The 25,898-nt window shown below is 55.1% G+C and overlaps 1 long non-coding RNA gene across 2 annotated transcripts; it reads left to right on the forward strand.

Moving 5' to 3' along the window:
- Positions 1–331: 331 nt before the first annotated feature.
- On the forward strand, positions 332–25,435 carry LOC145534185 (uncharacterized). Of its 2 annotated transcripts, XR_014074320.1 has the most exons (4): positions 332–442; positions 7,966–8,077; positions 15,600–15,711; positions 23,229–25,435. It is a non-coding gene; the product is annotated as an uncharacterized LOC145534185 (long non-coding RNA). The 2 variants fall into 2 exon arrangements; XR_014074321.1 differs by lacking the exons at positions 332–442; positions 7,966–8,077; positions 23,229–25,435 and adding an exon at positions 15,478–15,502 and having other exon boundaries at positions 15,600–17,806.
- Positions 25,436–25,898: the final 463 nt, after the last annotated feature.

Below are 25,898 nucleotides of genomic sequence, written 5' to 3' on the forward strand. Positions count from 1 at the left end.
TAAAAAGTACGGTTTGCCTTTACTGGATAATTTTGTTCATTGGTTTCTTAGGGAACCTTGGTAATATTTGAGTTTCCTGGGGAGTATGGTCACATGACCTGGCCCTGGCCAATCGGTGCGTTCCACCTCCCTGGCCACTGTGATTGGCTCCGGGCTGGGGCAGTGCCCAATCGGGGCCCAGGGCCGGGCCTGACGTTGGAAGCCAGGGGAAGACGAGCTGTCGTCCTGCTGGGGTAGGGGAAGGGGTGGGGCCGGGGGAGGTCAGGCTCCAGCAGTGGGAGGGGCGTGAGGTCCGCCTGCGGCAGTTGGTGACCTTCCCGCTCCCCTCAGGGCAGAGCCGCCGGCCTGAGAATGAGGGCGCTGCTGAGCCCAGGGGCTGGGATGGCCCGTTGCTGCTGTGGTCCCAGAGCTCCACCCGAGACCTGAGGGAAACCTTCTGCCCGTGAGTCCTCTCCCGCTTGTCTGTCAGCTTGTTTGAAGCATGCTGGGTTTTCTGCCCAGCTGGCTAAGGGGAGTCCCTGGAAATGCAATGGTGTGGGTTTTGGCAGACTTCAGGGAAGACATGCCAGATGAGCCTGGGAGACTCCAGCTTAATCTGGATTCAGGAGATATCTCTTCGGGCCAGCTAGTAATTGTAGGATAAGCCTAATGAGTCTTCACAGGATGAAGAGAGTAACGTGCCAAGGTAGCATTCGATGTCCTCATTCGAGAGGATGAAGCTGGTGCTCAGAGAAGGGGGGAACTTGGCCACAGCAAGGAGGTGTGCACCCAGACAGAACCCCCAGATCCGGCCATTGGAGCTCAGGGAGGCCACTGGTGTGGCTTGTCCCTGTGGCAGGGGCCGAGGCACGCAGCCCACCCTGATTCCTGTGGGGGCCTGACTTGGGAAGTGCCATCTGGTAGCTTTGAGACTCACCAAACCAAATTGCACTGGAGAGAGGAGGGACACCTTCCTTCATCCACCCCCCACCCCCGCCGGCTTCCCACATACCCTGACCCCTTTCTCTCGATTTCGGAGCCATTTCCAGAGTCCCGCTCATATGACCTCATTCGAAGTGCACTGTGGACGAGCTGCCATCCGCAGCTGCTACCACAGCAGCCAAGGGCTTTAGCTCCCGAGTACCTCCCTTCCTTTGGAACTTGGGGGCCCTCTACTCCCCACTTGCACACCACAGACCTTTGCTGAGGATTGTGGGGACCCTCACTCAGTTTGCAGCACGTTGTAGCCATCCCTGTCCTCCCTTGAAACTCAGCTTGTGAGCTCCTTTGGAGCAGCGTGGCCCACCTGGCTGCAACGGAAGAGACACAGCTGACAGTGAAACAACAGCTTAGATCTGAGAGCCGGAAAGCTCTGTCAAAAGGGACCTCCCTCTTCACGCCGTAGAGGCTGTAGGAGCCGCCAGGGTTTCGGAACCAGTGCTGGGGCCAAAATGACTCCACAGCTGTTTTCCTTCCTGGGGAGGGTTCTGGCTTGAGTGGGAATGGCTCAAGTCTAAGGTTCTGAAAGCCCACTGTGTGCAGATGCACGGTACACAGAGAGGAGAAGGTGGAGTCCTGCCCTGGAGGTGGTCACAGCTCACGGATGAGCCAGGCAGGCAGGCAGGCAGGGCATGAGAACACCTGAGCTGCCTTCATGAGTGAATGGTGTGGGGGCAGAGGAAGAGAAGCCGGTCTGCTCCCTCATGTGGTGCCCAGGGCAGGTTGTCCCCAGAGGAAACCCTTACGACGGTGAGGAGAATCCCTGCTGTTTCCCAAGGGGTTCCGTCGGTGCGTGTCTTCCCCGGAGCGCTCAGGCCGTCTCTAAAGTACACTGGCCATGGGCATTGCCTCTCCTTGGAACTTCCCATGTGTTTCTCTTTTCTATGGAACAGTGATTTTCTAGAGGGGTTCTGGGCCACAAGGATGTTGGGTCATTTTCTAGCCTTCTGTCATGAAGAACGCTTTCCTGGGCGTTGGGGTGGTTTGTTGTTCCAGCTCCCTTTCTTGGCTTCTTTTGGGAGCTGGTGCAACAAGACGAGCTCAGCCTCTGCCTTCTGGCGGAGATGTCACCCTTGAAACAGCAATGCCTGCCTGGAGATAATGATGGCAGTGGCCAAAAGGGCTTCGTTTGGCACATGGTATCTTGAAAGGACGTACACCGTCCTTTCAGATATCAAAGGCTAGTTCAAATGACATAAAAATGAGAACTCTCCAATGGAGTCTTACAGTAGGTGGAGAGTCCGAAAAACACTGCTTCAGTCATTTCACGGAGAGTCATTGATTGGGGACACCAAGAATATAGGAAGGAATGCACAAAGAAAAGATGAAATTGTGTTCAGGATCGGGGGAAGGGATGAACAGGGCGTGCTTGCCTTGAATCCAGGCTTTGTTGGGGGGTGGGGCATAAAGATCAAACGGGTCTGAAACTACCAAGTGGTGATGGTAACACAGTATCACCAGAGTTACACAACAGTGTTCCCAAATTGCAACAATGATGAGAAAGTTTACGAATCCCAACTTAACCAACAAAAATACAGGAAACCATACAAAAAAGAAAACATCACCAGAAAGGTGGAAACAAAGCAAATGCAAAGCAGTTCAGGGGAAAGGAACTCCATGTCCCCTGGGGGCAGACCGAGTTGCCGGCGTCCACGGTGAGCAGACAGGGATGGAGGCTGCAGAGCCGACCGCTCCCCTGGACGTGGTGTTTCCGGCAAGGGCTCTGGGTGTCTGTCCAGAGCGGGGGCTCGTTCTCCCTGCAGGGGTGGGTGAGTCATCGTGGGCGTCTGGGTGTTGCGCGGGAGCCAGGGCAGGCTCTCCCTGCCGAGGCGGTGACTCCTCCTCTGCCTCGGGTTCTCCTGCCAGAGCCCGAGCAGGTACAGGTGCACGTGGAGGTGGAGGTTCTGGCTGAGGGGGTGGGACATCAGTGCCTGGGGCTGGGGGTCCTGCAGGCACGGAGATCCGATCTGCCCAGTGTGCTGGCCAGTACCCAGCTGGCCTGGTGTCTCTGCGAGGGCAAGTCTCGGTTCTCCATCTGCCCTCGGTGGATCCCTGGGTCCTGCACCTGGAGCCACCACCTCTGTAGGGACAGGTCTGGGAAGTGGAGCCTGGTTCCAGTTGGAGGTCAGTGCTAGAGCTGGGGGAGAAGCAAAGTTTGCCCACAGGCCAGCCTTGGCATGTGCGTATCCCGGGACAGAAAGCTTCCAAGAGATTCCCAAAGAATACCCAGCGTCGGATGTCTTTTGGGACTGAAGTGTGCAAGACGGGGGGCGGGGGGTGTGAGGCCAGTGCTTGCTGCAGGCCCAGCAGCAGCTTTCGGGGACTCGTCCCTGTGTAGCTCAGCACCCCGTCCCCACACACTCCCGTGCAGCAGCCCCAGCGTCCTCACCTCTGTGCTCTGGCGTGCTGGGCTCCAGGTCCTCCTGCTGCCTCAGAGGCCGGGGTTCTCGGGACTCTGGGTCGGAGCCGGGTGTGCTGAGCTCCGTGGCAGCCTCAGACTGGGCCGGCGGGTGTATCCTAGGCGGTGTCTCTGCAGCAGGCCTTCCCCGCCTCCTCTTCTCCCCCGGTGGGGCTGATGCCTCCGTGGGCACGCTCACCTGGAGCCTGCACTGGGCCTCAGGGGCGGGGGGGTGGTGCTCCGACCCCTCCCTCCGGGAGGTGGATGGGGTGTCCCCGTCCTCGGCCTCATCACGTGGGAAGCTCTGCAACGACAGTGACCGTCAGCCAGCCATGCTGGGAGTTTTCCAAGCTGGGCCTGGCCAGTGGAACCGCTGCTTCTGCCTGCTCGAACTTCTCTTCCCAGAAGGGTCAGAGACGTGTGTCTGCTCAGATCCCCACCCGGGAGGAAAGAGACCCACCTGTGGGTGTGAGGTCAGCCTGGGCGGCCGCCGCTGCCCGCACACTCCCCATCGGGCCCAGCCTGCTCTCCCCTGGGGTGTGGACACAACTTGTCCGCAGGCTTCTGACCCCACATCCGCCTGGGCTTCCTTGAGGGAGACACACCCCGAGAAACCCGCATCCACACACACAGGCAAAGGACCCGGTGTTTCCGGGTGGCATGGGCGAGGTGGCCTGGCCCGGCCTGGGGCTCCCCGTGTTACCTTTCTGTTTCTCCGGGCAAACGGCCAGAGGCCTCTCGGGGGTGTCCTGAGCCAACGTCGACAGGGTGCCCACGCACACTGCCTGTGAGCTCTCCTGAGGCCCCGGCCTCTGGGCATGGGCAAACAGCAGAACATCCTGGCAGCAAGTGATCTGGCTGGGGGCTCCTCTCCGCTCTGGAGGCCTGGATACCCGGGTTGCGGGTTCTGTTGGGTTCTGTTGCCGGCAGGTGACATCATCGCCTGGGGTTCGTGCTGAGGTCCCTTCCCCAAAACTTCCCAAGGGAATCTCTGGGTTTCTGACTGCTCGACCACCCCCCTTAGGCCATGTGCAGGCACAGAGACGCCCACACAGCCCAGCCCACAGCCCTGGGGAGGCCTGGGTGCAGCCAGGGCCTGAGCTCCGAGGGCCCTGCTGCTCTCAGACCAGGCTCCTTCTTCTCATAAGTGGTGTGGCCCTGGACAAGCATATGCCCCTCAGGGTTTCCCCAGTCTCTCCATCTGCAGAGTGGGGGTCATTCTCCCATCTGCTTCCTAGGTCTGTCGGCCTACGAGCAGCTCCATGCCTTTCCACCTGGGGCCGATATCACGTGGAGCTCGTGCGCTGAGACTTCAGAAAGAAAGATTCCATCCAGGGCTGACATAGCACAGAATGGGGCAGAACGAGGCCTGGATGTGCCGTGGTACCCAGGAAAAGGCACTCCCCCTCCTGACTGTTTTGAGACCCCGCATCCAAGTTGGAGGACCGAAAGGAAGACTCGAAGGTCTCCCTCTCTTGTAGAAAAGAGTAGCCAACTTTCTGGTCCTCTGTTTCCATTGAGATTCTGTTCAAGTGTCCCAGCTCGGCTTCTGCGGGTGGCTGAGCTTCTAATGGCTCCCTGCGTTCTTGTCTTTTCCTCTGCAAACCTTCCGTCCTTTTCCCCCTTCTGGGGTGGATGGGCGCTGTCATTGCTTCTACCTTCGAGACAGATTGAGGAAAAGTCTGGACCATCGACTTCTTTCCTCTCTTTGGTTCCGTGTCTCTCTCTGGCTGTGTCCCTCTCTTTTCCTTTCTCAGTTGCGTCTGTGTCTTCCTCTTTCTCTCTCGTGTGTGGATGGATGGATGCTAGGAATTCCACATGTATATGATTAGATGAGGGTTATGTTTTAGGGATAGGTTAGAGGGAGAGAAAGGCTTCAGGTCGGAGTTGGTCATAGGGGAAGGGTCAAGGGTGGTGGTGGTGTTTCTTGGAATCTGAGTGCTGTGCATTCTTCGTCTCTTTCCATATGAACCCCTTCTCAGATACACCACTTGGAAGGAGTCTCTCGTGTTCCGTTTCCTATCTTTTGCATTTGTGAATGCTTAGCTTCTCTGTTGTGAAGAGGTTCCATTGGATGGAAACCCATTGGTGTACTTCGTGTACCTCTTTCCCTTAATTGAAGAGACCCATTTCTACCTCCGCCCAGCAAATGGCAAGGAGACTCTGATGTTAAGGAGCCTTTGACCTACGCTTCTTTCTAGCTATCTCATGACATCAGTCTTTAGGGTGAGGTTTTTCCCCAATATTGAGGTGGTCTGAGATCCAAACCAATAGCGTTCTTCAGATGTAGCTGTCTGGGTTTCCCATGGACATTGATTGAAGAGGCTTTCTTGTTCCCATTTGGATAATCTCCCCTTCTGTGTCAGAGATGAGTTGACGATGGATGCTGGGGTTTGTTTCTGGACCCTCAACTTTATTCCATCGATCTGGATCTGTGTGTGTTGCTGTATTCCCAATAGCATACTGTCCTGCCGCTGCTGCTGCTGCTGCTAAGTCACTTCAGTCGTGTCAGACTCTGCGCGACCCCATGGCCTGCAGCCTACCAGGCTCCTCCGTCCAGGGCATTTTCCAGGCAAGAGTACTGGAGTGGGTCGCCATTGCCTTCTCCGATACTCTCCTGAGGATCCTAGTTTGGTCGTCTAATTTCCTTTCACACAACCTTGGATGTCCGTATCGGGGCCTTTTCGTCGGATTGTATTGACAATTTAGGCTCTTTTCTGTTTCCCTAACCCCTTTTGCAATTCTTTGTTCGGTGCGAAAATGCATTGGCATTTTGGGAGGAATAGCATCGAAGCTGTGGATTGCCTTGTGGGGCTGTGACATCATTTTACCAATAGGAATTTTTCAAGCCCTGAGCACAGCTTCTCTCTCCAGTGATTGGTGTGGGCTTGATCTTCCTTCTTCCATCTCTCGCCGTTTTGTGAGAACAGGTGCATCCTTCCCTTCTGGGTTAGATGGACTCGTGGATATCACTTCAGTGCATGGCATTGTCAGTGGGGGTGATAATTCCCTTCTCATTGGAAGACTTTGCTGTGAGTATTAGAAATGCAAGTGACTTCTCTTCCCCTTCCTCCCTGTCCATCTCTCAGAGCCACCGGGAAACAGAGGCCTCATCCACGGTCACACAGGCCTGAGGGGGTGCAACTAGACTGTTGTTTCTTCAGGCCCTCAGTGCTGGACATCATCCGGGATCCTCTGTGTGTGTCTTCCTCAGTCTGGTGTCCCTTCAGACCTTTCCCTAGTTTTCACAGGCTTGTTGTGTTGGTGTTCTTTGTCTGTTTGGAGACACATCCTTGATAAGCTTTGTGTTTCCACTCATTCGTCTGGCGATCTACGACCTGTCTTTTGCTTTTGTCATGAGGTCTTTCCCACAGTAGATATCTTTGATTTTGCCAAGTCCACTGTATTCTCTGGGTTTTTTTGTGGACTGCCTTTTAGTTTTGTGTGTGAAGACTCAAAGCACGTGTCCGGTTTCTGCTCATTGTTCTTCTAGATTGGTGACAAGTTTTCACGGAAAGTTTGTCTAGGGATAAGTGGAAGTGAACTCGGTGTAAGGTGTCAAGTCTCCATCTCCATTCATGTCATCCCCTGCAGTTTCCAATTCCCTGTTCCTGAGTGGTTTTGGAGACCTTGTGGGGAGTTTGGTTGCATTGGAGTTTGCATTACCACCTTGATTCGATTCACACTGTTCTGCCGTCAGGGACACTGTCAAGGGGGAGTGAGGAGCAGCCTGCACTTCCAGCAGTGACCACACGGTGGGGCGAGTGCTGCTCTCCCCTCTGGGAGCCCCAGGCCACAGGCATCCCAGTGAGGAGCCAGCTCTGTGCTCAGCTGAAAGGAGTTAGTCTCTCAGGGGCCTCTGAGCCCTTGCCTTTGGATCACCCAGGGTGGGCATTGACTGGGACAGAAAAAATTGCCGTGAATTCCATGGACGGAAGAGCCTGGCTGTGTAGAGTTCGTGGGTTGCCGTGAATCAGACACAACTGAGGACAGAAAAATTCAATACATTAAAACACTTTTGGGGGGTGGGGGTGAGTGAAAGGGGGTGATGTGGGTTTTTTTGTCTTATATAACAGCCAAGGGAAATCTAGTTTAAACCTAAATTCACATAGACGGGAAAGGTATAGCTCTCCGTCACCCTATTAAAAAAAAAAAAAAAAAAAAACTACTAAACTTTTCTGAAAGTTTATTTAGTAGCTTCCTTGAGCAGTTCATGGTGAAGCTTTTTTTTTTTTTTTTTTCTGTGACATTGGCCTCATTAAAAATTACGGTTTGCCTTTACTGGATAATTTTGTTCATTGGTTTCTTAGGGAACCTTGGTAATATTTGAGTTTCCTGGGGAGTATGGTCACATGACCTGGCCCTGGCCAATCGGTGCGTTCCACCTCCCTGGCCACTGTGATTAGCTCCGGGCTGGGGCAGTGCCCAATCGGGGCCCAGGGCCGGGCCTGACGTTGGAAGCCAGGGGAAGACGAGCTGTCGTCCTGCTGGGGTAGGGGAAGGGGTGGGGCCGGGGGAGGTCAGGCTCCAGCAGTGGGAGGGGCGTGAGGTCCGCCTGCGGCAGTTGGTGACCTTCCCGCTCCCCTCAGGGCAGAGCCGCCGGCCTGAGAATGAGGGCGCTGCTGAGCCCAGGGGCTGGGATGGCCCGTTGCTGCTGTGGTCCCAGAGCTCCACCCGAGACCTGAGGGAAACCTTCTGCCCGTGAGTCCTCTCCCGCTTGTCTGTCAGCTTGTTTGAAGCATGCTGGGTTTTCTGCCCAGCTGGCTAAGGGGAGTCCCTGGAAATGCAATGGTGTGGGTTTTGGCAGACTTCAGGGAAGACATGCCAGATGAGCCTGGGAGACTCCAGCTTAATCTGGATTCAGGAGATATCTCTTCGGGCCAGCTAGTAATTGTAGGATAAGCCTAATGAGTCTTCACAGGATGAAGAGAGTAACGTGCCAAGGTAGCATTCGATGTCCTCATTCGAGAGGATGAAGCTGGTGCTCAGAGAAGGGGGGAACTTGGCCACAGCAAGGAGGTGTGCACCCAGACAGAACCCCCAGATCCGGCCATTGGAGCTCAGGGAGGCCACTGGTGTGGCTTGTCCCTGTGGCAGGGGCCGAGGCACGCAGCCCACCCTGATTCCTGTGGGGGCCTGACTTGGGAAGTGCCATCTGGTAGCTTTGAGACTCACCAAACCAAATTGCACTGGAGAGAGGAGGGACACCTTCCTTCATCCGCCCCCCACCCCCGCCGGCTTCCCACATACCCTGACCCCTTTCTCTCGATTTCGGAGCCATTTCCAGAGTCCCGCTCATATGACCTCATTCGAAGTGCACTGTGGACGAGCTGCCATCTGCAGCTGCTACCACAGCAGCCAAGGGCTTTAGCTCCCGAGTACCTCCCTTCCTTTGGAACTTGGGGGCCCTCTACTCCCCACTTGCACACCACAGACCTTTGCTGAGGATTGTGGGGACCCTCACTCAGTTTGCAGCACGTTGTAGCCATCCCTGTCCTCCCTTGAAACTCAGCTTGTGAGCTCCTTTGGAGCAGCGTGGCCCACCTGGCTGCAACGGAAGAGACACAGCTGACAGTGAAACAACAGCTTAGATCTGAGAGCCGGAAAGCTCTGTCAAAAGGGACCTCCCTCTTCACGCCGTAGAGGCTGTAGGAGCCGCCAGGGTTTCGGAACCAGTGCTGGGGCCAAAATGACTCCACAGCTGTTTTCCTTCCTGGGGAGGGTTCTGGCTTGAGTGGGAATGGCTCAAGTCTAAGGTTCTGAAAGCCCACTGTGTGCAGATGCACGGTACACAGAGAGGAGAAGGTGGAGTCCTGCCCTGGAGGTGGTCACAGCTCACGGATGAGCCAGGCAGGCAGGCAGGCAGGGCATGAGAACACCTGAGCTGCCTTCATGAGTGAATGGTGTGGGGGCAGAGGAAGAGAAGCCGGTCTGCTCCCTCATGTGGTGCCCAGGGCAGGTTGTCCCCAGAGGAAACCCTTACGACGGTGAGGAGAATCCCTGCTGTTTCCCAAGGGGTTCCGTCGGTGCGTGTCTTCCCCGGAGCGCTCAGGCCGTCTCTAAAGTACACTGGCCATGGGCATTGCCTCTCCTTGGAACTTCCCATGTGTTTCTCTTTTTTATGGAACAGTGATTTTCTAGAGGGGTTCTGGGCCACAAGGATGTTGGGTCATTTTCTAGCCTTCTGTCATGAAGAACGCTTTCCTGGGCGTTGGGGTGGTTTGTTGTTCCAGCTCCCTTTCTTGGCTTCTTTTGGGAGCTGGTGCAACAAGACGAGCTCAGCCTCTGCCTTCTGGCGGAGATGTCACCCTTGAAACAGCAATGCCTGCCTGGAGATAATGATGGCAGTGGCCAAAAGGGCTTCGTTTGGCACATGGTATCTTGAAAGGACGTACACCGTCCTTTCAGATATCAAAGGCTAGTTCAAATGACATAAAAATGAGAACTCTCCAATGGAGTCTTACAGTAGGTGGAGAGTCCGAAAAACACTGCTTCAGTCATTTCACGGAGAGTCATTGATTGGGGACACCAAGAATATAGGAAGGAATGCACAAAGAAAAGATGAAATTGTGTTCAGGATCGGGGGAAGGGATGAACAGGGCGTGCTTGCCTTGAATCCAGGCTTTGTTGGGGGGTGGGGCATAAAGATCAAACGGGTCTGAAACTACCAAGTGGTGATGGTAACACAGTATCACCAGAGTTACACAACAGTGTTCCCAAATTGCAACAATGATGAGAAAGTTTACGAATCCCAACTTAACCAACAAAAATACAGGAAACCATACAAAAAAGAAAACATCACCAGAAAGGTGGAAACAAAGCAAATGCAAAGCAGTTCAGGGGAAAGGAACTCCATGTCCCCTGGGGGCAGACCGAGTTGCCGGCGTCCACGGTGAGCAGACAGGGATGGAGGCTGCAGAGCCGACCGCTCCCCTGGACGTGGTGTTTCCGGCAAGGGCTCTGGGTGTCTGTCCAGTGCGGGGGCTCGTTCTCCCTGCAGGGGTGGGTGAGTCATCGTGGGCGTCTGGGTGTTGCGCGGGAGCCAGGGCAGGCTCTCCCTGCCGAGGCGGTGACTCCTCCTCTGCCTCGGGTTGTCCTGCCAGAGCCCGAGCAGGTACAGGTGCACGTGGAGGTGGAGGTTCTGGCTGAGGGGGTGGGACATCAGTGCCTGGGGCTGGGGGTCCTGCAGGCACGGAGATCCGATCTGCCCAGTGTGCTGGCCAGTACCCAGCTGGCCTGGTGTCTCTGCGAGGGCAAGTCTCGGTTCTCCATCTGCCCTCGGTGGATCCCTGGGTCCCGCACCTGGAGCCACCACCTCTGTAGGGACAGGTCTGGGAAGTGGAGCCTGGTTCCAGTTGGAGGTCAGTGCTAGAGCTGGGGGAGAAGCAAAGTTTGCCCACAGGCCAGCCTTGGCATGTGCGTATCCCGGGACAGAAAGCTTCCAAGAGATTCCCAAAGAATACCCAGCGTCGGATGTCTTTTGGGACTGAAGTGTGCAAGACGGGGGGCGGGGGGTGTGAGGCCAGTGCTTGCTGCAGGCCCAGCAGCAGCTTTCGGGGACTCGTCACTGTGTAGCTCAGCACCCCGTCCCCACACACTCCCGTGCAGCAGCCCCAGCGTCCTCACCTCTGTGCTCTGGCGTGCTGGGCTCCAGGTCCTCCTGCTGCCTCAGAGGCCGGGGTTCTCGGGACTCTGGGTCGGAGCCGGGTGTGCTGAGCTCCGTGGCAGCCTCAGACTGGGCCGGCGGGTGTATCCTAGGCGGTGTCTCTGCAGCAGGCCTTCCCCGCCTCCTCTTCTCCCCCGGTGGGGCTGATGCCTCCGTGGGCACGCTCACCTGGAGCCTGCACTGGGCCTCAGGGGCGGGGGGGTGGTGCTCCGACCCCTCCCTCCGGGAGGTGGATGGGGTGTCCCCGTCCTCGGCCTCATCACGTGGGAAGCTCTGCAACGACAGTGACCGTCAGCCAGCCATGCTGGGAGTTTTCCAAGCTGGGCCTGGCCAGTGGAACCGCTGCTTCTGCCTGCTCGAACTTCTCTTCCCAGAAGGGTCAGAGACGTGTGTCTGCTCAGATCCCCACCCGGGAGGAAAGAGACCCACCTGTGGGTGTGAGGTCAGCCTGGGCGGCCGCCGCTGCCCGCACACTCCCTATCGGGCCCAGCCTGCTCTCCCCTGGGGTGTGGACACAACTTGTCCGCAGGCTTCTGACCCCACATCCGCCTGGGCTTCCTTGAGGGAGACACACCCCGAGAAACCCACATCCACACACACAGGCAAAGGACCCGGTGTTTCCGGGTGGCATGGGCGAGGTGGCCTGGCCCGGCCTGGGGCTCCCCGTGTTACCTTTCTGTTTCTCCGGGCAAACGGCCAGAGGCCTCTCGGGGGTGTCCTGAGCCAACGTCGACAGGGTGCCCACGCACACTGCCTGTGAGCTCTCCTGAGGCCCCGGCCTCTGGGCATGGGCAAACAGCAGAACATCCTGGCAGCAAGTGATCTGGCTGGGGGCTCCTCTCCGCTCTGGAGGCCTGGATACCCGGGTTGCGGGTTCTGTTGGGTTCTGTTGCCGGCAGGTGACATCATCGCCTGGGGTTCGTGCTGAGGTCCCTTCCCCAAAACTTCCCAAGGGAATCTCTGGGTTTCTGACTGCTCGACCACCCCCCTTAGGCCATGTGCAGGCACAGAGACGCCCACACAGCCCAGCCCACAGCCCTGGGGAGGCCTGGGTGCAGCCAGGGCCTGAGCTCCGAGGGCCCTGCTGCTCTCAGACCAGGCTCCTTCTTCTCATAAGTGGTGTGGCCCTGGACAAGCATATGCCCCTCAGGGTTTCCCCAGTCTCTCCATCTGCAGAGTGGGGGTCATTCTCCCATCTGCTTCCTAGGTCTGTCGGCCTACGAGCAGCTCCATGCCTTTCCACCTGGGGCCGATATCACGTGGAGCTCGTGCGCTGAGACTTCAGAAAGAAAGATTCCATCCAGGGCTGACATAGCACAGAATGGGGCAGAACGAGGCCTGGATGTGCCGTGGTACCCAGGAAAAGGCACTCCCCCTCCTGACTGTTTTGAGACCCCGCATCCAAGTTGGAGGACCGAAAGGAAGACTCGAAGGTCTCCCTCTCTTGTAGAAAAGAGTAGCCAACTTTCTGGTCCTGTTTCCATTGAGATTCTGTTCAAGTGTCCCAGCTCGGCTTCTGCGGGTGGCTGAGCTTCTAATGGCTCCCTGCGTTCTTGTCTTTTCCTCTGCAAACCTTCCGTCCTTTTCCCCCTTCTGGGGTGGATGGGCGCTGTCATTGCTTCTACCTTCGAGACAGATTGAGGAAAAGTCTGGACCATCGACTCCTTTCCTCTCTTTGGTTCTGTGTCTCTCTCTGGCTGTGTCCCTCTCTTTTCCTTTCTCAATTCCCTCTGTGTCTTCCTCTTTCTCTCTCGTGTGTGAATGGATGGATGCTAGGAATTCCACATGTATATGATTAGATGAGGGTTATGTTTTAGGGATAGGTTAGAGGGAGAGAAAGGCTTCAGGTCGGAGTTGGTCATAGGGGAAGGGTCAAGGGTGGTGGTGGTGTTTCTTGGAATCTGAGTGCTGTGCATTCTTCGTCTCTTTCCATATGAACCCCTTCTCAGATACACCACTTGGAAGGAGTCTCTCGTGTTCCGTTTCCTATCTTTTGCATTTGTGAATGCTTAGCTTCTCTGTTGTGAAGAGGTTCCATTGGATGGAAACCCATTGGTGTACTTCGTGTACCTCTTTCCCTTAATTGAAGAGACCCATTTCTACCTCCGCCCAGCAAATGGCAAGGAGACTCTGATGTTAAGGAGCCTTTGACCTACGCTTCTTTCTAGCTATCTCATGACATCAGTCTTTAGGGTGAGGTTTTTCCCCAATATTGAGGTGGTCTGAGATCCAAACCAATAGCGTTCTTCAGATGTAGCTGTCTGGGTTTCCCATGGACATTGATTGAAGAGGCTTTCTTGTTCCCATTTGGATAATCTCCCCTTCTGTGTCAGAGATGAGTTGACGATGGATGCTGGGGTTTGTTTCTGGACCCTCAACTTTATTCCATCGATCTGGATCTGTGTGTGTTGTTGTATTCCCAATAGCATACTGTCCTGCCGCTGCCACTGCTGCTGCTAAGTCACTTCAGTCGTGTCAGACTCTGCGCGACCCCATGGCCTGCAGCCTACCAGGCTCCTCCGTCCAGGGCATTTTCCAGGCAAGAGTACTGGAGTGGGTCGCCATTGCCTTCTCCGATACTCTCCTGAGGATCCTAGTTTGGTCGTCTAATTTCCTTTCACACAACCTTGGATGTCCGTATCGGGGCCTTTTCGTCGGATTGTATTGACAATTTAGGCTCTTTTCTGTTTCCGTAACCCCTTTTGCAATTCTTTGTTCGGTGCGAAAATGCATTGGCATTTTGGGAGGAATAGCATCGAAGCTGTGGATTGCCTTGTGGGGCTGTGACATCATTTTACCAATAGGAATTTTTCAAGCCCTGAGCACAGCTTCTCTCTCCAGTGATTGGTGTGGGCTTGATCTTCCTTCTTCCATCTCTCGCCGTTTTGTGAGAACAGGTGCATCCTTCCCTTCTGGGTTAGATGGACTCGTGGATATCACTTCAGTGCATGGCATTGTCAGTGGGGGTGATAATTCCCTTCTCATTGGAAGACTTTGCTGTGAGTATTAGAAATGCAAGTGACTTCTCTTCCCCTTCCTCCCTGTCCATCTCTCAGAGCCACCGGGAAACAGAGGCCTCATCCACGGTCACACAGGCCTGAGGGGGTGCAACTAGACTGTTGTTTCTTCAGGCCCTCAGTGCTGGACATCATCCGGGATCCTCTGTGTGTGTCTTCCTCAGTCTGGTGTCCCTTCAGACCTTTCCCTAGTTTTCACAGGCTTGTTGTGTTGGTGTTCTTTGTCTGTTTGGAGACGCATCCTTGATAAGCTTTGTGTTTCCACTCATTCGTCTGGCGATGTATGACCTGTCTTTTGCTTTTGTCATGAGGTCTTTCCCACAGTAGATATCTTTGATTTTGCCAAGTCCACTGTATTCTCTGGGTTTTTTTGTGGACTGCCTTTTAGTTTTGTGTGTGAAGACTCAAAGCACGTGTCCGGTTTCTGCTCATTGTTCTTCTAGATTGGTGACAAGTTTTCACGGAAAGTTTGTCTAGGGATAAGTGGAAGTGAACTCGGTGTAAGGTGTCAAGTCTCCATCTCCATTCATGTCATCCCCTGCAGTTTCCAATTCCCTGTTCCTGAGTGGTTTTGGAGACCTTGTGGGGAGTTTGGTTGCATTGGAGTTTGCATTACCACCTTGATTCGATTCACACTGTTCTGCCGTCAGGGACACTGTCAAGGGGGAGTGAGGAGCAGCCTGCACTTCCAGCAGTGACCACACGGTGGGGCGAGTGCTGCTCTCCCCTCTGGGAGCCCCAGGCCACAGGCATCCCAGTGAGGAGCCAGCTCTGTGCTCAGCTGAAAGGAGTTAGTCTCTCAGGGGCCTCTGAGCCCTTGCCTTTGGATCACCCAGGGTGGGCATTGACTGGGACAGAAAAAATTGCCCTGAATTCCATGGACGGAAGAGCCTGGCTGTGTAGAGTTCGTGGGTTGCCGTGAATCAGACACAACTGAGGACAGAAAAATTCAATACATTAAAACACTTTTGGGGGGTGGGGGTGAGTGAAAGGGGGTGATGTGGGTTTTTTTGTCTTATATAACAGCCAAGGGAAATCTAGTTTAAACCTAAATTCACATAGACGGGAAAGGTATAGCTCTCCGTCACCCTATTAAAAAAAAAAAAAAAAACTACTAAACTTTTCTGAAAGTTTATTTACTAGCTTCCTTGAGCAGTTCATGGTGAAGCTTTTTTTTTTTTTTTTTTTTTTTCTGTGACATTGGCCTCATTAAAAAGTACGGTTTGCCTTTACTGGATAATTTTGTTCATTGGTTTCTTAGGGAACCTTGGTAATATTTGAGTTTCCTGGGGAGTATGGTCACATGACCTGGCCCTGGCCAATCGGTGCGTTCCACCTCCCTGGCCACTGTGATTGGCTCCGGGCTGGGGCAGTGCCCAATCGGGGCCCAGGGCCGGGCCTGACGTTGGAAGCCAGGGGAAGACGAGCTGTCGTCCTGCTGGGGTAGGGGAAGGGGTGGGGCCGGGGGAGGTCAGGCTCCAGCAGTGGGAGGGGCGTGAGGTCCGCCTGCGGCAGTTGGTGACCTTCCCGCTCCCCTCAGGGCAGAGCCGCCGGCCTGAGAATGAGGGCGCTGCTGAGCCCAGGGGCTGGGATGGCCCGTTGCTGCTGTGGTCCCAGAGCTCCACCCGAGACCTGAGGGAAACCTTCTGCCCGTGAGTCCTCTCCCGCTTGTCTGTCAGCTTGTTTGAAGCATGCTGGGTTTTCTGCCCAGCTGGCTAAGGGGAGTCCCTGGAAATGCAATGGTGTGGGTTTTGGCAGACTTCAGGGAAGACATGCCAGATGAGCCTGGGAGACTCCAGCTTAATCTGGATTCAGGAGATATCTCTTCGGGCCAGCTAGTAATTGTAGGATAAGCCTAATGAGTCTTCACAGGATGAAGAGAGTAACGTGCCAAGGTAGCATTCGATGTCCTCATTCGAGAGGATGAAGCTGGTGCTCAGAGAAGGGGGGAACTTGGCCACAGCAAGGAGGTGTGCACCCAGACAGAACCCCCAGATCCGGCCATTGGAGCTCAGGGAGGCCACTGGTGTGGCTTGTCCCTGTGGCAGGGGCCGAGGCACGCAGCCCACCCTGATTCCTGTGGGGGCCTGACTTGGGAAGTGCCATCTGGTAGCTTTGAGACTCACCAAACCAAATTGCACTGGAGAGAGGAGGGACACCTTCCTTCATCCACCCCCCACCCCCGCCGGCTTCCCACATACCCTGACCCCTTTCTCTCGATTTTGGAGCCATTTCCAGAGTCCCGCTCATATGACCTCATTCGAAGTGCACTGTGGACGAGCTGCCATCTGCAGCTGCTACCACAGCAGCCAAGGGCTTTAGCTCCCGAGTACCTCCCTTCCTTTGGAACTTGGGGGCCCTCTACTCCCCACTTGCACACCACAGACCTTTGCTGAGGATTGTGGGGACCCTCACTCAGTTTGCAGCACGTTGTAGCCATCCCTGTCCTCCCTTGAAACTCAGCTTGTGAGCTCCTTTGGAGCAGCGTGGCCCACCTGGCTGCAACGGAAGAGACACAGCTGACAGTGAAACAACAGCTTAGATCTGAGAGCCGGAAAGCTCTGTCAAAAGGGACCTCCCTCTTCACGCCGTAGAGGCTGTAGGAGCCGCCAGGGTTTCGGAACCAGTGCTGGGGCCAAAATGACTCCACAGCTGTTTTCCTTCCTGGGGAGGGTTCTGGCTTGAGTGGGAATGGCTCAAGTCTAAGGTTCTGAAAGCCCACTGTGTGCAGATGCACGGTACACAGAGAGGAGAAGGTGGAGTCCTGCCCTGGAGGTGGTCACAGCTCACGGATGAGCCAGGCAGGCAGGCAGGCAGGGCATGAGAACACCTGAGCTGCCTTCATGAGTGAATGGTGTGGGGGCAGAGGAAGAGAAGCCGGTCTGCTCCCTCATGTGGTGCCCAGGGCAGGTTGTCCCCAGAGGAAACCCTTACGACGGTGAGGAGAATCCCTGCTGTTTCCCAAGGGGTTCCGTCGGTGCGTGTCTTCCCCGGAGCGCTCAGGCCGTCTCTAAAGTACACTGGCCATGGGCATTGCCTCTCCTTGGAACTTCCCATGTGTTTCTCTTTTTTATGGAACAGTGATTTTCTAGAGGGGTTCTGGGCCACAAGGATGTTGGGTCATTTTCTAGCCTTCTGTCATGAAGAACGCTTTCCTGGGCGTTGGGGTGGTTTGTTGTTCCAGCTCCCTTTCTTGGCTTCTTTTGGGAGCTGGTGCAACAAGACGAGCTCAGCCTCTGCCTTCTGGCGGAGATGTCACCCTTGAAACAGCAATGCCTGCCTGGAGATAATGATGGCAGTGGCCAAAAGGGCTTCGTTTGGCACATGGTATCTTGAAAGGACGTACACCGTCCTTTCAGATATCAAAGGCTAGTTCAAATGACATAAAAATGAGAACTCTCCAATGGAGTCTTACAGTAGGTGGAGAGTCCGAAAAACACTGCTTCAGTCATTTCACGGAGAGTCATTGATTGGGGACACCAAGAATATAGGAAGGAATGCACAAAGAAAAGATGAAATTGTGTTCAGGATCGGGGGAAGGGATGAACAGGGCGTGCTTGCCTTGAATCCAGGCTTCGTTGGGGGGTGGGGCATAAAGATCAAACGGGTCTGAAACTACCAAGTGGTGATGGTAACACAGGATCACCAGAGTTACACAACAGTGTTCCCAAATTGCAACAATGATGAGAAAGTTTACGAATCCCAACTTAACCAACAAAAATACAGGAAACCATACAAAAAAGAAAACATCACCAGAAAGGTGGAAACAAACCAAATGCAAAGCAGTTCAGGGGAAAGGAACTCCATGTCCCCTGGGGGCAGACCGAGTTGCCGGCGTCCACGGTGAGCAGACAGGGATGGAGGCTGCAGAGCCGTCCGCTCCCCTGGACGTGGTGTTTCCGGCAAGGGCTCTGGGTGTCTGTCCAGAGCGGGGGCTCGTTCTCCCTGCAGGGGTGGGTGAGTCATCGTGGGCGTCTGGGTGTTGCGCGGGAGCCAGGGCAGGCTCTCCCTGCCGAGGCGGTGACTCCTCCTCTGCCTCGGGTTGTCCTGCCAGAGCCCGAGCAGGTACAGGTGCACGTGGAGGTGGAGGTTCTGGCTGAGGGGGTGGGACATCAGTGCCTGGGGCTGGGGGTCCTGCAGGCACGGAGATCCGATCTGCCCAGTGTGCTGGCCAGTACCCAGCTGGCCTGGTGTCTCTGCGAGGGCAAGTCTCGGTTCTCCATCTGCCCTCGTTGGATCCCTGGGTCCTGCACCTGGAGCCACCACCTCTGTAGGGACAGGTCTGGGAAGTGGAGCCTGGTTCCAGTTGGAGGTCAGTGCTAGAGCTGGGGGAGAAGCAAAGTTTGCCCACAGGCCAGCCTTGGCATGTGCGTATCCCGGGACAGAAAGCTTCCAAGAGATTCCCAAAGAATACCCAGCGTCGGATGTCTTTTGGGACTGAAGTGTGCAAGACGGGGGGCGGGGGGTGTGAGGCCAGTGCTTGCTGCAGGCCCAGCAGCAGCTTTCGGGGACTCGTCCCTGTGTAGCTCAGCACCCCGTCCCCACACACTCCCGTGCAGCAGCCCCAGCGTCCTCACCTCTGTGCTCTGGCGTGCTGGGCTCCAGGTCCTCCTGCTGCCTCAGAGGCCGGGGTTCTCGGGACTCTGGGTCGGAGCCGGGTGTGCTGAGCTCCGTGGCAGCCTCAGACTGGGCCGGCGGGTGTATCCTAGGCGGTGTCTCTGCAGCAGGCCTTCCCCGCCTCCTCTTCTCCCCCGGTGGGGCTGATGCCTCCGTGGGCACGCTCACCTGGAGCCTGCACTGGGCCTCAGGGGCGGGGGGGTGGTGCTCCGACCCCTCCCTCCGGGAGGTGGATGGGGTGTCCCCGTCCTCGGCCTCATCACGTGGGAAGCTCTGCAACGACAGTGACCGTCAGCCAGCCATGCTGGGAGTTTTCCAAGCTGGGCCTGGCCAGTGGAACCGCTGCTTCTGCCTGCTCGAACTTCTCTTCCCAGAAGGGTCAGAGACGTGTGTCTGCTCAGATCCCCACCCGGGAGGAAAGAGACCCACCTGTGGGTGTGAGGTCAGCCTGGGCGGCCGCCGCTGCCCGCACACTCCCCATCGGGCCCAGCCTGCTCTCCCCTGGGGTGTGGACACAACTTGTCCGCAGGCTTCTGACCCCACATCCGCCTGGGCTTCCTTGAGGGAGACACACCCCGAGAAACCCGCATCCACACACACAGGCAAAGGACCCGGTGTTTCCGGGTGGCATGGGCGAGGTGGCCTGCCCGGCCTGGGGCTCCCCGTGTTACCTTTCTGTTTCTCCGGGCAAACGGCCAGAGGCCTCTCGGGGGTGTCCTGAGCCAACGTCGACAGGGTGCCCACGCACACTGCCTGTGAGCTCTCCTGAGGCCCCGGCCTCTGGGCATGGGCAAACAGCAGAACATCCTGGCAGCAAGTGATCTGGCTGGGGGCTCCTCTCCGCTCTGGAGGCCTGGATACCCGGGTTGCGGGTTCTGTTGGGTTCTGTTGCCGGCAGGTGACATCATCGCCTGGGGTTCGTGCTGAGGTCCCTTCCCCAAAACTTCCCAAGGGAATCTCTGGGTTTCTGACTGCTCGACCACCCCCCTTAGGCCATGTGCAGGCACAGAGACGCCCACACAGCCCAGCCCACAGCCCTGGGGAGGCCTGGGTGCAGCCAGGGCCTGAGCTCCGAGGGCCCTGCTGCTCTCAGACCAGGCTCCTTCTTCTCATAAGTGGTGTGGCCCTGGACAAGCATATGCCCCTCAGGGTTTCCCCAGTCTCTCCATCTGCAGAGTGGGGGTCATTCTCCCATCTGCTTCCTAGGTCTGTCGGCCTACGAGCAGCTCCATGCCTTTCCACCTGGGGCCGATATCACGTGGAGCTCGTGCGCTGAGACTTCAGAAAGAAAGATTCCATCCAGGGCTGACATAGCACAGAATGGGGCAGAACGAGGCCTGGATGTGCCGTGGTACCCAGGAAAAGGCACTCCCCCTCCTGACTGTTTTGAGACCCCGCATCCAAGTTGGAGGACCGAAAGGAAGACTCGAAGGTCTCCCTCTCTTGTAGAAAAGAGTAGCCAACTTTCTGGTCCTGTTTCCATTGAGATTCTGTTCAAGTGTCCCAGCTCGGCTTCTGCGGGTGGCTGAGCTTCTAATGGCTCCCTGCGTTCTTGTCTTTTCCTCTGCAAACCTTCCGTCCTTTTCCCCCTTCTGGGGTGGATGGGCGCTGTCATTGCTTCTACCTTCGAGACAGATTGAGGAAAAGTCTGGACCATCGACTCCTTTCCTCTCTTTGGTTCTGTGTCTCTCTCTGGCTGTGTCCCTCTCTTTTCCTTTCTCAATTCCCTCTGTGTCTTCCTCTTTCTCTCTCGTGTGTGAATGGATGGATGCTAGGAATTCCACATGTATATGATTAGATGAGGGTTATGTTTTAGGGATAGGTTAGAGGGAGAGAAAGGCTTCAGGTCGGAGTTGGTCATAGGGGAAGGGTCAAGGGTGGTGGTGGTGTTTCTTGGAATCTGAGTGCTGTGCATTCTTCGTCTCTTTCCATATGAACCCCTTCTCAGATACACCACTTGGAAGGAGTCTCTCGTGTTCCGTTTCCTATCTTTTGCATTTGTGAATGCTTAGCTTCTCTGTTGTGAAGAGGTTCCATTGGATGGAAACCCATTGGTGTACTTCGTGTACCTCTTTCCCTTAATTGAAGAGACCCATTTCTACCTCCGCCCAGCAAATGGCAAGGAGACTCTGATGTTAAGGAGCCTTTGACCTACGCTTCTTTCTAGCTATCTCATGACATCAGTCTTTAGGGTGAGGTTTTTCCCCAATATTGAGGTGGTCTGAGATCCAAACCAATAGCGTTCTTCAGATGTAGCTGTCTGGGTTTCCCATGGACATTGATTGAAGAGGCTTTCTTGTTCCCATTTGGATAATCTCCCCTTCTGTGTCAGAGATGAGTTGACGATGGATGCTGGGGTTTGTTTCTGGACCCTCAACTTTATTCCATCGATCTGGATCTGTGTGTGTTGTTGTATTCCCAATAGCATACTGTCCTGCCGCTGCTGCTGCTGCTGCTAAGTCACTTCAGTCGTGTCAGACTCTGCGCGACCCCATGGCCTGCAGCCTACCAGGCTCCTCCGTCCAGGGCATTTTCCAGGCAAGAGTACTGGAGTGGGTCGCCATTGCCTTCTCCGATACTCTCCTGAGGATCCTAGTTTGGTCGTCTAATTTCCTTTCACACAACCTTGGATGTCCGTATCGGGGCCTTTTCGTCGGATTGTATTGACAATTTAGGCTCTTTTCTGTTTCCGTAACCCCTTTTGCAATTCTTTGTTCGGTGCGAAAATGCATTGGCATTTTGGGAGGAATAGCATCGAAGCTGTGGATTGCCTTGTGGGGCTGTGACATCATTTTCCCAATAGGAATTTTTCAAGCCCTGAGCACAGCTTCTCTCTCCAGTGATTGGTGTGGGCTTGATCTTCCTTCTTCCATCTCTCGCCGTTTTGTGAGAACAGGTGCATCCTTCCCTTCTGGGTTAGATGGACTCGTGGATATCACTTCAGTGCATGGCATTGTCAGTGGGGGTGATAATTCCCTTCTCATTGGAAGACTTTGCTGTGAGTATTAGAAATGCAAGTGACTTCTCTTCCCCTTCCTCCCTGTCCATCTCTCAGAGCCACCGGGAAACAGAGGCCTCATCCACGGTCACACAGGCCTGAGGGGGTGCAACTAGACTGTTGTTTCTTCAGGCTCTCAGTGCTGGACATCATCCGGGATCCTCTGTGTGTGTCTTCCTCAGTCTGGTGTCCCTTCAGACCTTTCCCTAGTTTTCACAGGCTTGTTGTGTTGGTGTTCTTTGTCTGTTTGGAGACACATCCTTGATAAGCTTTGTGTTTCCACTCATTCGTCTGGCGATGTATGACCTGTCTTTTGCTTTTGTCATGAGGTCTTTCCCACAGTAGATATCTTTGATTTTGCCAAGTCCACTGTATTCTCTGGGTTTTTTTGTGGACTGCCTTTTAGTTTTGTGTGTGAAGACTCAAAGCACGTGTCCGGTTTCTGCTCATTGTTCTTCTAGATTGGTGACAAGTTTTCACGGAAAGTTTGTCTAGGGATAAGTGGAAGTGAACTCGGTGTAAGGTGTCAAGTCTCCATCTCCATTCATGTCATCCCCTGCAGTTTCCAATTCCCTGTTCCTGAGTGGTTTTGGAGACCTTGTGGGGAGTTTGGTTGCATTGGAGTTTGCATTACCACCTTGATTCGATTCACACTGTTCTGCCGTCAGGGACACTGTCAAGGGGGAGTGAGGAGCAGCCTGCACTTCCAGCAGTGACCACACGGTGGGGCGAGTGCTGCTCTCCCCTCTGGGAGCCCCAGGCCACAGGCATCCCAGTGAGGAGCCAGCTCTGTGCTCAGCTGAAAGGAGTTAGTCTCTCAGGGGCCTCTGAGCCCTTGCCTTTGGATCACCCAGGGTGGGCATTGACTGGGACAGAAAAAATTGCCCTGAATTCCATGGACGGAAGAGCCTGGCTGTGTAGAGTTCGTGGGTTGCCGTGAATCAGACACAACTGAGGACAGAAAAATTCAATACATTAAAACACTTTTGGGGGGTGGGGGTGAGTGAAAGGGGGTGATGTGGGTTTTTTTGTCTTATATAACAGCCAAGGGAAATCTAGTTTAAACCTAAATTCACATAGACGGGAAAGGTATAGCTCTCCGTCACCCTATTAAAAAAAAAAAAAAACTACTAAACTTTTCTGAAAGTTTATTTACTAGCTTCCTTGAGCAGTTCATGGTGAAGCTTTTTTTTTTTTTTTTTTTTTCTGTGACATTGGCCTCATTAAAAAGTACGGTTTGCCTTTACTGGATAATTTTGTTCATTGGTTTCTTAGGGAACCTTGGTAATATTTGAGTTTCCTGGGGAGTATGGTCACATGACCTGGCCCTGGCCAATCGGTGCGTTCCACCTCCCTGGCCACTGTGATTGGCTCCGGGCTGGGGCAGTGCCCAATCGGGGCCCAGGGCCGGGCCTGACGTTGGAAGCCAGGGGAAGAGGAGCTGTCGTCCTGCTGGGGTAGGGGAAGGGGTGGGGCCGGGGGAGGTCAGGCTCCAGCAGTGGGAGGGGCGTGAGGTCCGCCTGCGGCAGTTGGTGACCTTCCCGCTCCCCTCAGGGCAGAGCCGCCGGCCTGAGAATGAGGGCGCTGCTGAGCCCAGGGGCTGGGATGGCCCGTTGCTGCTGTGGTCCCAGAGCTCCACCCGAGACCTGAGGGAAACCTTCTGCCCGTGAGTCCTCTCCCGCTTGTCTGTCAGCTTGTTTGAAGCATGCTGGGTTTTCTGCCCAGCTGGCTAAGGGGAGTCCCTGGAAATGCAATGGTGTGGGTTTTGGCAGACTTCAGGGAAGACATGCCAGATGAGCCTGGGAGACTCCAGCTTAATCTGGATTCAGGAGATATCTCTTCGGGCCAGCTAGTAATTGTAGGATAAGCCTAATGAGTCTTCACAGGATGAAGAGAGTAACGTGCCAAGGTAGCATTCGATGTCCTCATTCGAGAGGATGAAGCTGGTGCTCAGAGAAGGGGGGAACTTGGCCACAGCAAGGAGGTGTGCACCCAGACAGAACCCCCAGATCCGGCCATTGGAGCTCAGGGAGGCCACTGGTGTGGCTTGTCCCTGTGGCAGGGGCCGAGGCACGCAGCCCACCCTGATTCCTGTGGGGGCCTGACTTGGGAAGTGCCATCTGGTAGCTTTGAGACTCACCAAACCAAATTGCACTGGAGAGAGGAGGGACACCTTCCTTCATCCACCCCCCACCCCCGCCGGCTTCCCACATACCCTGACCCCTTTCTCTCGATTTCGGAGCCATTTCCAGAGTCCCGCTCATATGACCTCATTCGAAGTGCACTGTGGACGAGCTGCCATCTGCAGCTGCTACCACAGCAGCCAAGGGCTTTAGCTCCCGAGTACCTCCCTTCCTTTGGAACTTGGGGGCCCTCTACTCCCCACTTGCACACCACAGACCTTTGCTGAGGATTGTGGGGACCCTCACTCAGTTTGCAGCACGTTGTAGCCATCCCTGTCCTCCCTTGAAACTCAGCTTGTGAGCTCCTTTGGAGCAGCGTGGCCCACCTGGCTGCAACGGAAGAGACACAGCTGACAGTGAAACAACAGCTTAGATCTGAGAGCCGGAAAGCTCTGTCAAAAGGGACCTCCCTCTTCACGCCGTAGAGGCTGTAGGAGCCGCCAGGGTTTCGGAACCAGTGCTGGGGCCAAAATGACTCCACAGCTGTTTTCCTTCCTGGGGAGGGTTCTGGCTTGAGTGGGAATGGCTCAATTCTAAGGTTCTGAAAGCCCACTGTGTGCAGATGCACGGTACACAGAGAGGAGAAGGTGGAGTCCTGCCCTGGAGGTGGTCACAGCTCACGGATGAGCCAGGCAGGCAGGCAGGCAGGGCATGAGAACACCTGAGCTGCCTTCATGAGTGAATGGTGTGGGGGCAGAGGAAGAGAAGCCGGTCTGCTCCCTCATGTGGTGCCCAGGGCAGGTTGTCCCCAGAGGAAACCCTTACGACGGTGAGGAGAATCCCTGCTGTTTCCCAAGGGGTTCCGTCGGTGCGTGTCTTCCCCGGAGCGCTCAGGCCGTCTCTAAAGTACACTGGCCATGGGCATTGCCTCTCCTTGGAACTTCCCATGTGTTTCTCTTTTTTATGGAACAGTGATTTTCTAGAGGGGTTCTGGGCCACAAGGATGTTGGGTCATTTTCTAGCCTTCTGTCATGAAGAACGCTTTCCTGGGCGTTGGGGTGGTTTGTTGTTCCAGCTCCCTTTCTTGGCTTCTTTTGGGAGCTGGTGCAACAAGACGAGCTCAGCCTCTGCCTTCTGGCGGAGATGTCACCCTTGAAACAGCAATGCCTGCCTGGAGATAATGATGGCAGTGGCCAAAAGGGCTTCGTTTGGCACATGGTATCTTGAAAGGACGTACACCGTCCTTTCAGATATCAAAGGCTAGTTCAAATGACATAAAAATGAGAACTCTCCAATGGAGTCTTACAGTAGGTGGAGAGTCCGAAAAACACTGCTTCAGTCATTTCACGGAGAGTCATTGATTGGGGACACCAAGAATATAGGAAGGAATGCACAAAGAAAAGATGAAATTGTGTTCAGGATCGGGGGAAGGGATGAACAGGGCGTGCTTGCCTTGAATCCAGGCTTCGTTGGGGGGTGGGGCATAAAGATCAAACGGGTCTGAAACTACCAAGTGGTGATGGTAACACAGGATCACCAGAGTTACACAACAGTGTTCCCAAATTGCAACAATGATGAGAAAGTTTACGAATCCCAACTTAACCAACAAAAATACAGGAAACCATACAAAAAAGAAAACATCACCAGAAAGGTGGAAACAAACCAAATGCAAAGCAGTTCAGGGGAAAGGAACTCCATGTCCCCTGGGGGCAGACCGAGTTGCCGGCGTCCACGGTGAGCAGACAGGGATGGAGGCTGCAGAGCCGTCCGCTCCCCTGGACGTGGTGTTTCCGGCAAGGGCTCTGGGTGTCTGTCCAGAGCGGGGGCTCGTTCTCCCTGCAGGGGTGGGTGAGTCATCGTGGGCGTCTGGGTGTTGCGCGGGAGCCAGGGCAGGCTCTCCCTGCCGAGGCGGTGACTCCTCCTCTGCCTCGGGTTGTCCTGCCAGAGCCCGAGCAGGTACAGGTGCACGTGGAGGTGGAGGTTCTGGCTGAGGGGGTGGGACATCAGTGCCTGGGGCTGGGGGTCCTGCAGGCACGGAGATCCGATCTGCCCAGTGTGCTGGCCAGTACCCAGCTGGCCTGGTGTCTCTGCGAGGGCAAGT

Source organism: Giraffa tippelskirchi, chromosome 14 (assembly GCF_054371585.1).
Source record: "Giraffa tippelskirchi isolate mGirTip1 chromosome 14, T2T-mGirTip1v1.2.pri, whole genome shotgun sequence".
Lineage (NCBI taxonomy): Eukaryota > Metazoa > Chordata > Mammalia > Artiodactyla > Giraffidae > Giraffa > Giraffa tippelskirchi.